This window comes from Coregonus lavaretus (assembly GCF_964263955.1).
Source record: "Coregonus lavaretus genome assembly, chromosome: 31".
Classification (NCBI taxonomy): domain Eukaryota; kingdom Metazoa; phylum Chordata; class Actinopteri; order Salmoniformes; family Salmonidae; genus Coregonus; species Coregonus lavaretus.
The window spans coordinates 18,173,240-18,184,914 of NC_140018.1; positions in this window are offsets into that span (position 1 = coordinate 18,173,240).

The window sequence follows — 11,675 nt, forward strand, 5'->3', positions numbered from 1 at the left end:
TGTGAAACAAATATGAGAAAATAAGAAACCCGCACACTGCTCTTGCTAGTATCACTGCTCTTTATTAAGCTTTACGTATGTCAATATGTCCCATTCATTTTCATTGCACTCAAATAATAAATGTGCATGCGTATTGACGTGAAAATTTTAATGGGAAAGGCAGGAGGAAAGGCAGAGCTCGCTCCTGCCTATGGACGTCACACGTCATCTGCCGGTTATGTTCATTTTACTGCTAGCTAAAGGATGATCAGGATGACTAACATTGCATCTGAAACTGTTTTAAAAGTTGGATTTTGTAGCGAAACAGGGGGTGATAAGTGATGGAAGCAGCACCTGAGCTTAGGGACATACTGTACATCAAAGTAAGTGACCTACATCAAAGGAAGGGAAATAGAATATCACGATCATTTCAGTCTGAGTGGTGTCAAATAAAAGACTGGCTCTGTGGCTGCACTGCCAGCAGCCGACTCTACTGCTTCCCCTGGCTGCTGTTCTCCACCAGCGACAGCGTTACTGCAACTTGAACAACTTACCTATAGCACTCAATAAGCATGAGAAATCTGTGTCTCACATCCAAAGCCAGATAGCTCTGGGATTTGGAAGCTCACGGATAGATCTGGCACTGAATGAACAACGGAGATTGAACATCAGCATGCACCATACAAAGGTAATTAATGCTGCATGCTACCTAGGTAAACAGGAGTTGGCATTTAGTGGCAACGACGAGAGTGCCAGCTCATCAAATAGGCCCAGGGGCAACTACAGTGCCTTGCAAAAGTATTCATCCCCCTTCACTTTTTTCCTATTTTGTTGCATTACAACCTCTAATTTAAATGGATTTGGATTTCATGTAATGGGCATACACAAAAAAGTCCAAATTGGTGAAGTGAAATGGAAAAGATTACTTGTTTCAAAGAATGCAAAAAAATTAATAACGGAAAAATGGTGCGTGCATATGTATTCACCCCCTTTGTAATGAACCCCCTAAATAAGATCTGGTGCAACCAATTACCTTCAGAAGTCACATAATTAGTTAAATAAAGTCCACCTGTGTGCAATCTAAATGTCACATGATCTATCACAGGATCTCAGCATATATACACCTGTTCTGAAAGGCCCCAGAGTCTGGCAAGGGGCACCACCAAGCAAGCGGCACCATGAAGACCAAGGAGCTCTCTAAACAGGTCAGGGAAGTACAGATCAGGGTTGGGTTATAGAAAAATATCAGAAACTTTGAACATCCCACGGAGCACCATTAAAACCATTATTTTAAAATGGAAAGAATATGGCACCACAACAAACCTGCCAAGAGAGGGCCGCCCACCAAAACTCACAGACCAGGCAAGGAGGGCATTAATCAGAGAGGCAACAAAGAGACCAAAGATAACCCTGAAGGAACTGCAAAGCTCCATAGAGGAGATTGGAGTATCTGTCCATAGGACCACTTTAAGCCGTACACTCCACAGAGCTGGGCTTTACCGAAGAGTGACCAGAAAAAAGCCATTGCTTAAAGAAAAAAATAAGCATGTGGGAGACTCCCCAAACATATGGAAGAAGATACTCTGGTCAGATGAGACTAAAATGTAGCTTTTTGGCCATCAAGGGAAATGCTATGTCTGGTGCAAACCTAACACCTCTCATCACCCCGAGAACACCATCCCGAATCATGCTGTGGGGATGTTTTTCATCGGCAGGGACTGGGAAACTGGTCAGAATTGAAGGAATGATGGATGGCGCTAAATACAGGGAAATTCTTGAGGGAAACCTGTTTCAGTCTTCCAGAGATTTGAGACTGGGACGGAGGTTCACCTTCCAGCAGGACAATGACCCTAAGCATACTGCTAAAGCAACACTCGAGTGGTTTAAGGAGAAACATTTAAATGACATGGAATGGCCTAGTCAAAGCCCATACCTCAATCCAATTGAGAATCTGTGGTATGACTTAAAGATTGCTGTACACCAGTGGAACCCATCCAACTTGAAGGAGCTGGAGCAGTTTTGCCTTGAAGAATGGGCAAAAATCCCAGTGGCTAAATGTGCCAAGCTTATAGAGACAAACCCCAAGAGACTTGCAACTGTAATTGCTGAAAAAGTTGGCTCTACAAAGTATTGACTTTGGGGGGGGGGGTGAATAGTTATGCATGCTCAAGTTTTCTGTTCTTTTGTCTTATTTGTTGTTTGTTTCACAATAAAAAATATTTTGCATCTTCAAAGTGGTAGGCATGTTGTGTAAATGAAATGATACAAACCCCCCAAAAATCCATTTTAATTCCAGGTTGTAAGGCAACAAAATAGGAAAAATGCCAAGGGGGGTGAATACTTTCACAAGCCACTGTATGTGTTACTATTACATGCCTTTGCTGACATTTCTTTTACAGTTAGCAACCCATTTAGATACCGCCACTGTGTTTGCTTTTTTTTTGGCCTATGATGGAATATTCAATTAAACGTACAGTCTTTTGTGTTCTGCAGAACAAAATAATGGATATAGATTTTTGCCGTACATGTATCAGAGACACACATTTTTATTTTATTTAACTAGGCAAGTCAGTTAAGAACAGATTATTTTTTACAATGACGGCCTACCCCGGACGACGCTGGGCCAATTGTGCGCCGCCCTATGGGACTCCGGATCATGATACAGCCCGGGATCGAACCAGGGTCTTCAGTGACGCCTCTAAACTTACACCGCTGTGCCATTTGGGAGCCCTCAAATGAATGTACTGGAACGGCAGCGACAAGACTGATAGTTTCTATGAGCGATTCGAGCAGAAATGCAATGAACTGTTCCTGGCAGAAAGCGAAACTCGTAGTAAACAGCCGATCAGAGTAGAGAGGCCGAATCTATTACAACATACTGGACAATATCAATGTTCAGATGAGAGCCAGGTTTTACCACTTTGGTTAATTTAATTTCCTTGGCTTAGTGGACTGATTATTATTTTTTTTAAACTGCACTATCGGTCAAAAGTTTTAGAACACATACTCATTCAAGGGTTTTTCTTTATTTTTACTATTTTCTACATTGGAGAATAATAGTGAAGAAATCAAAACTATGAAATAACACATATGGAATCATGTAGTAACCAATTTTGTGCATACATTTGTTTACTTCCATGTTGGTGAGCATTTCTCCTTTGCCAAGATAATCCATCCAGGTGTGGCATATCAAGAAGCTGATTAAACAGCATGATCATTACACAGGTACACCTTGTGCTGGGGACAATAAAAGGCTACTCTAAAATGTACCGTTTTGTCACACAACCCAATGCCACAGATGACTCAAGTTTTGTGGGAGGGTGCAATTGGCATGCGGACTGCAGGAATGTCCACCAGAGCTGTTGCTAGAGAATTTAATGTTCATTTCTCTATCATAAGCCGCCTCCAATGTCGTTTAGAGAAATTGGCAGTACGTCCATCCGGCCTCTAAACCGCAGACCACGTGTAACCACGCTAGCCCAGGACCTCCACATCCTGCGTCTTCACCTGAGGGATTGTCTGAGACCAGCCACCGGACAGCTGATGAAACTGTGGGTTTACAGAACCGAATAATTTCTGCACAAACTGTCAGAAACCGTCTCAGGGAAGCTCATCTGCGTGCTCGTCGTCCTCACCAGTGTCTTGACCTGACTGCAGTTCGGCGTCGTAACCGACTTCAGTGGGCAAAATATCTCCTTCAATGGCCACTGGCACGCTAGAGAAGTGTGTCGTTCATGGATGAATCCCGGTTTCAACTGTACCGGGCAGATGGCAGACATTGTGTATGGCGTTGTGTGGGCGAGCGGTTTGCTGATGTCAATGTTGTGAACAGATTACCCCATGGTGGTGGTGGGGTTATGGTATGGGCAGGCATCAGCTACGGACAACGAACACAATTGCATTTTATCGATGGCAATTTGAATGCACAGAGATACCGTGACGAGATCCTGAGGCCCATTGTCGTGCCATTCATCCGCCGCCATCACCTCATGTTTCAGCATGATAATGCACAGCCTCATGTCACAAGGATCTCTACACAATTCCTGGAAGCTGAAAATGTCCCAGTTCTTCCATGGCCTGCATACTCACCAGACATGTCACACATTGAGCATATTAAGGATGCTCTGGATCGACGTGTACGACAGCGTGTTCTAGTTCCCGCCAATATCCAGCAACTTCACACAGCCATTGAAGAGGAGTGGGACAACATTCCACAGGCCACAATCAACAGCCTGATCAACTCTATGTGAAGGAGATCTGTTGCGCTGCATGAGGCAAATGGTGGTCACATCAGATACTGATTGGTTTTCTGATCCACGCCCCTACCTTATTTTTAAGGTATCTGTGACCAACATATGCATATCTGTATTCCCAGTCATGTGAAATCCATAGATTTGGGCCTAATTTATTTATTTAAATTGTCTGATTTACTTAAATGAACTGTAACTCAGTAAAGGCTTTGAAATTGTTCCATGTTGCGTTTATATTTTTGTTCAGTGTAGATATCTCAATCAGTAGTGCTGACTACTAGGCATTTTGTGTCTGTAGCACTGTCTACAAGTAGGCCTACTCGCTGGCATTTGGGTCATTGTCTATGGCACTGATAGTCGCCTGTTCGTGCAGGGCAGTTGTGTGGGGGCATAAGCTGTTAGGGCCTGTGAATATGTGTAAAATGGTTGCACCGCCTACCTGCTGTTGTTTTGTGGTTGGTTGTGGTTGTTTGGTGGATATCTTTGTGATCGTATCATACTGATTAACACCGAAAGTGCTTCACCACAGACCTCATAGCACGTCACTGGCACCTCCAGCATGTTGGAGAGAGTACAGAAAAAACAGTGTTACATAATACCAGTTAATTTCCATTTCCCTTCCAGGTATCATTAACCCATTAACCCATTAACCACAACGTTCTGATGAAACAAGCTTCCTTTTGGGAATGGGAATGGACAAAGTCTGTAATAGAATCAACAGGTTATGACAGAGAAGAGCAGGTACGTGTTGTGGGAGGTTTTCTTATCAACGGTTACAGGAAGCATCAACAGTGCCTTGAAATACTGTGGTCATGATGGGCGTTATGAGGTTGGAAGACTTCCTTGTAATACCACAGACATAAATTCGGAAGACCCCTTTGCTATTTCCACATTTTGTTACGTTACAGCCTTATTTTGAAATTGATTAAATTATTTTTCCCCCCCCATCAATCTACACACAATACCTCATAATGACAAAGCGAAAACAGGTTTTTAGAATTTTTTGCAAATGTATTAAAAATAAAAAACTATTTAGACCCTTTGCTATGAGACTCAAAATTGAGCTCAGGTGCATTCTGTTTCCATTGACCATCCTTGAGATGTTTCTACAACTTGATTTGGAGTCCACCTTTGGTAAATTCAATTGATTGGACATGATTTGGAAAGGCACACACCTGTCTATATAAGGTCCCACAGTTGACAGTGCATGTCAGAGCAAAAACAAGCCATGAGGTCGAAGGAATTGTCGGTACAGGATTGTGTCAAGGCACAGATCTGGGGAAGGTTACCAAAAAATGTATGCAGCATTGAAGGTCCCCAAGAACACAGTGGCCTCCATCATTCTTAAATGGAAGAAGTTTGCAACCACCAAGACTCTTCCTAGAGCTGGCCGCCCGGCCAAACTGAGCAATCGGGGGAGAAGGCCTTGATCAGGGAGGTGACCAAGAACCCGATGGTCACTCTGACAGAGCTCCAGAGTTCCTCTGTGGAGATGGGAGAACCTTCCGGAAGGACAACCATCTCTGCAGCACTCCACCAATCAGGCCTTTATGGTAGAGTGGCCAGACGGAAGCCACTCCTCAGTAAAAGGCACATGACAGTCCGCTTGGAGTTTGTCAAAAGGCACCTAAAGACTCTCAGACCATGAGAAAGAAGATTCTCTGGTCTGATGAAACCAAGATTGAACTCTTTGGCCAGAATGCCAAGCGTCACGTCTGGAGGAAACCTGGCACCATACCTACGGTGCATCATGCTGTGGGGATGTTTTTCAGTGGCAGGGACTGGGAGACTAGTCAGGATCGAGGGAAAGATGAACGGAGCAAAGTACAGAGAGATCCTTGATGAAAACCTGCACCAGAGGACTCAGGACCTCAGACTGGGGCGAAGGTTCACCTTCCGACAGGACCCTAAGCACACAGCCAAGACAACGCAGGAGTGGCTTCGGGACAAGTCTCTGAATGTCCTTAAGTGGCCCAGCCAGAGCCCAGACTTGAACCCAATTGAACATCTCTGGAGAGACCTGAAAATAGCTGTGCAGCGACGCTCCCCATCCAACCTGACAGAGCTTGAGAGGATCTGCAGAGAAGAATGGTAGAAACTCCCCAAATACAGGTGTGCCTAGCTTGTAGTATCATACCCAAGAAAACTCGAGGCTGTAATCTCTGCCAAAGGTGCTTCAATAAAGTACTGAGTAAAGGGTCTGAATACTTATGTAAATGTGATATTTCAGTTTATTTTTAATAAATTTGCACACACACAAAAAAACTGTTTTCACTTTGTCATTATGGGGTATTGTGTGTAGATTGATGAGGGGAAAAAAACAATTTAATCCATTTTAGAATAAGGCTTTAACGTAACAAAATGTGTAAAAAGTCAAGGGGTCTGAATACTTTGCGACTGCACTGTACACTGGATTAAATTGTGTGTGTGTGTGTGCGTGTGCGTGTGTGCGTGTGTGCATGTGGTTATGTGGGGGATGTGCAATAAGAAAAGGTGTGTTGAGAGTCCGTCTGTTTGTGTTTGTGGGGGAAGTTGTTTTCTATGCTAACTGTAGGAGTGGAGAGCTCATTAAGTCGACCGTGTGTGTGTGTGTGTGTGTGTGTGTGTGTGTGTGTGTGTGTGTGTGTGTGTGTGTGTGTGTGTGTGTGTGTGTGTGACACACTGATTCTCATAGTGCCAACAGAAAATAGGATACAAACATGTCACGTACACCATTGCACACACATACCCTTTCACACACACACACGTACACGCACTGAGTCAGCAGAAACAGGAGCTTGTTGACACAGCTGATGAACCTGTGTGTTATTCTTCAATTAAACTATGGATGAGTTCCGAGCCAAGGAACTCCCCTCAGCCCTGCTCAAGTTACACGATTGCCAAATCCCTTTCTCTCTCTCTCCCGTTATCAACTATCTCTTCTCTTAACTCTTTGCTTCTCTCTCTATATATCACTCTCCTTTTTTTGCCATTATTTTTCTTTAACCCCTCTCTATTTGTCCCCTGCCATCCTCCATATAGGTGGGTCCAACATATCACCAGATGGCTGATTAGTTATGTCACTACATTCTTATCTCTACTATAGACTTCCTCTATGTCAGTCAGTCTGTCAGAGCAGCGGAGGCTACAGTGGCTTACTGTACAGCAGGGTTCCCCAACTGGCGGGTGATTTTATTTGACCCCCCCCCCCCCCAAAAAAAAAATAATGTTCTGAGCATTTTTTTAAATAAACACCAGCAAATCAGCTCCAAGTGATTTTAATTTTGGAAATCTGTTCCAAAGTATTCCCACACATAATAGTGAGATATACAGTATGTGATCGTATAAAACTGTACGTTTGAAATGATTATGTTTTAGTCAAATATTATATCTGTTTGGGCTTCTTGCGGTCAATTTGCAGTCTACAAATTATTTGTAATTATGTTCTGGCCCCCTGACCATCTGCTCAAGAAAAAATTGGCCCGTGGCTGAATCTAGTTGATGGATAAGAGCGTCTGCTAAATGACAAAAATGTAAATGTAAATTATCCCTGTTTATACTGTATTTTCTGCATACCTGCGCGCAGTTCAAGCCTGTAGTACCACACATCACAAGCAGAGGGCAGAACTGCAGTCATGTGAAATTGGGCAAACATCCAACCATGTCAAAACATTGATTTTAAAGAAAGGGGGTAGTAATGAATGCCTGGTGCCTTTTCAGTAGCCTATAGCCTCAGAAAAGGTCAGATGATCATGAGAAAGTTGTCACAATGTTTTGATCCAGATCCTTATATTGATAGTTGTAATTGGAAAAGGGAGAGCTGTAACCTATGTGAAGAGAAATACCACCACCACAGCGGGAAAGGATGTTTCCCTTTTTTCCTCTCCTCATTCAACAGCTGTGGTGTCGCACACGTTCGGTGCTGAGATATTTTAAAAGGCCGGTCAGTCCATCTGTCCGTCTGTCAGGTGGTCTGTTGGCACCTGCTGCGAGCTAGCTTCGAGGGAAAACTGAGAATCCTTGTATCTCCCTCTTACACACTGGTGAAAACGGGAAGCCACGGCACGCACGTTCCAACTTTCCATGACAACGCACAGTGACGCTGGCCACAGACAGTTGGCCGGGCTGACCACTGTTCACATGCCCAGACAGCGGCCACTGGAACGAGCCGGCTTGGTGGTGTCCCCGAACGCTCACTCCCACGTCCAGATTCGGTAAACGGTTCCCGCTGTCCAGGCAATATTGTAGTCAGACCGGGAAATTCATCGGTTGCAGGCGCTTCCAGATGGTTTTTGATTTTTTTATGCGCAAAGATGCATAAGTATATGTCAACATTTTGAAAGATAAAAATGGAATCACCTAATATAGGCTATAGAGCACATCGGATGCTAATTGGATAATATCTGACATGACAGATTGTCAACACAATGCATTCCTTAATTTATATGATGGGCAAGGTGGTATATTCCATCCTCAATAGGGATCGTTCTGTGCGTAATTTGACTTTTTTAAAGAGTCAAGTCAGATCACTTTTTTATAATGATGGTTATTATGGGGATGATGGTTGTGGTAATAACTTTTAGAACTGCATAAAGTAACTTTTTGCATAAAGTTAAAGAAATCCTATTTGAGGGGAAATTAAGATTCACAGATAAAGTCAATTAATAGACTACTACTGGACAAGTCAGTGTTGTTATTGATTATTGAGGAAACAACAGTTTCACAGTAATGTAATGTATGTAATATAACCAATTTCTCTTCAGGACATATTGCAACACATACAGCACACATCAAAACAATAAATCATAGCAACAAAGACCATTTTGAATTTTGACAAATTTTTTCACTTTAACAGTAGCCTGAGGTTATCACCAAAGCACCCTTGGCTGAGGCGATAGAAACCGGAAATATCTGGTTTTAAGGGAGACAGTATCTTCAACCTATTCTCATCAAAAATATGAACAAAACATGTAAAGTGTTGGTCCCATGTTTAATGACCTGAAATAAAAGATCCCCGAAATGTTCCATATGCACAAAAAGCTTATTTCTCTGAAGTGTTTTGCACAAATTTGTTTGCATCCCTGTCAGTGAGCATTTCTCCTTTGTCAAGATAATCCATCTACCTGACAGGTGTGGCATATCAAGAAGCTGATTAAACAGCATTCTCATTACACAGGTACACCTTGTGCTGGGGACAATAAAGGGACACTCTAAAATGTGCAGTTTTGTCACACAACACAATGCTACAGATGTCTCAAGTTTTGAGGGAGCGTGCAATTGGCATGCTGACTGCAGGAATGTCCACCAGAGCTGTTGCCAGATAATTTAATGTTAATTTCTCTACCAAAGTCGTTTTAGAGAATTTGGCAATATGTCCAACCGGCCGCACAACCGCAGACCACGTGTAACCACGCCAACCTAGAACCTCCACATCCGGCTTCTACACCTGCGGGATCGTCTGAGACGAGCCACCCGGACAGCTGATGAAACTGTGGATTTGCAGAAACCGTCTAAGGGAAGCTCATCTGCGTGCTCGTTGTCCTCACCATGGTCTTGACCTCCTGATTGCAGTTCGGCGTCGTAACCGACTTCAGTGGGCAAATGCTCACCTTCAATGGCCACTGGCACGCTGGAGAAGTGTGCTCTTCACGGATGAATCCCTGTTTTAACTGTACCGGGCAGATGGCAGACATGTGGGCGAGCGGTTTGCTAATGTCAACGTTGTGAACAGAGTGCCCCATGGTGGCGGTGGAGTTATGGTATGGGCAGGCATCAACTACGGACAACGAACACAATTGCATTTTATCAATGGCAATTTGAATGTGCAGAGGTACAGTGACAAGATCCTGAGGCCCATTGTTGTGCCATTCATCCGCTGCCATCACCTCATGTTTCAGCATGATAATGCACAGCCTCATGTCGCAAGGATCTGTACACAATTCCTGGAAGCTGAAAATGTCCCAGTTCTTCCATGGCCTGCATACTCACCAGACATGTCACACATTGAGCATATTAAGGATGCTCTGGCTCGACGTGTACGATAGCGTGTTCTAGTTCCCGCCAATATCCAGCAACTTCATACAGCCATTGAAGAGGAGTGGAACAACATTCCACAGGCCACTATCAACAGCCTGATCAACTCTATGCAAAGGAGATGTGTCGCGTTGCATGAGGCAAATGGTTGTTCTGATCCACGCCCTACCTTTTTTAAAGGTATTTGTGACCAACAGAATCTAGATTAGGGCCTAATTTATTTATTTAAATTGACTGATTTCATTATGTGAACTGTAACTCACTAAAATCTTTGAAATTGTTGCATGTTGCATTTATATTTTTGTTCAGTGTACTTTCCTTTTCACCTGAAAACCGGAAGTTGGGACCCCTCTCAGATGTGTATTTTACGCCTGCTACATTAAAGTGACGAAGTAAATTTAATTAAATTGCCAAAATTATATAGCCTAATTCGCTTACTCCTGTCTATACAGAAATAAATAAAATCATTCAAAATAGGCTACTACACCAGAAAGCATGATTTGGCCACAGAGGATCATTAGCTTCTTTAAAATACAAAAATGTGGATTGTTTTAAATCGCATAGCCTACAGTCCAAATGGCCTGCAATTTCAGCAGTGCGTGCGGCAACTACCAAATAGATAAATGTTGAGTTGCAACTGTCAGTAAAAAGCAGAGAGACCCAGCCAGGCATATCGCAATATTTAAAAATACAATAATGGAAAAACAGTTTGGAAAGCAAATGGCTATTGCTGTAATGAGAAGACAGTGAAAACTCTCCAATCTGTCTTTTAGTTATCAAAATTATCAACTTAATTGAGCATATTCACTACCTCCAGGTTAGATGGATGTCATATTGTATTTGTGTCTTCCCTTTTCGTAGGCCTATGATATGGATCAGACAATGTCGTTTTTATTGATCTGTTTGTCAGTGACAGCAGAGTAGGCTATCCTGTAATATTTGTTGTATTAAAAAAGATTCTGGTAATATCTCCAGTGATATAATTGTAGTAGAATTGCATTAAATGTGTTTATAAAAGGCCAACATTTTCCTGTACAAAGAAAAGAGAAGAAATGAATCTGATATAGCCTAGGCCTACTCTATGCCACTACATGCTGGATTGAACAATATTTTTTTGCGAACAGTGATTGAATTATATTATTAGCCTAAATTATGGCTATCCAATCTAATCATCACATTAAGAATAGTAGGCTATACGTCTGCAAATGCAAAGATGCATGGAATGCTTATTATAAAGGTGAATTTTTATGATGAAAATACAGTGGGGGAAAAAAGTATTTAGTCAGCCACCAATTGTGCAAGTTCTCCCACTTAAAAAGATGAGAGAGGCCTGTAATTTTCATCATAGGTACACGTCAACTATGACAGACAAAATGACAAAAAAAATTTTTTTATGAATTTATTTGCAAATTATGGTGGAAAATAAGTATTTGG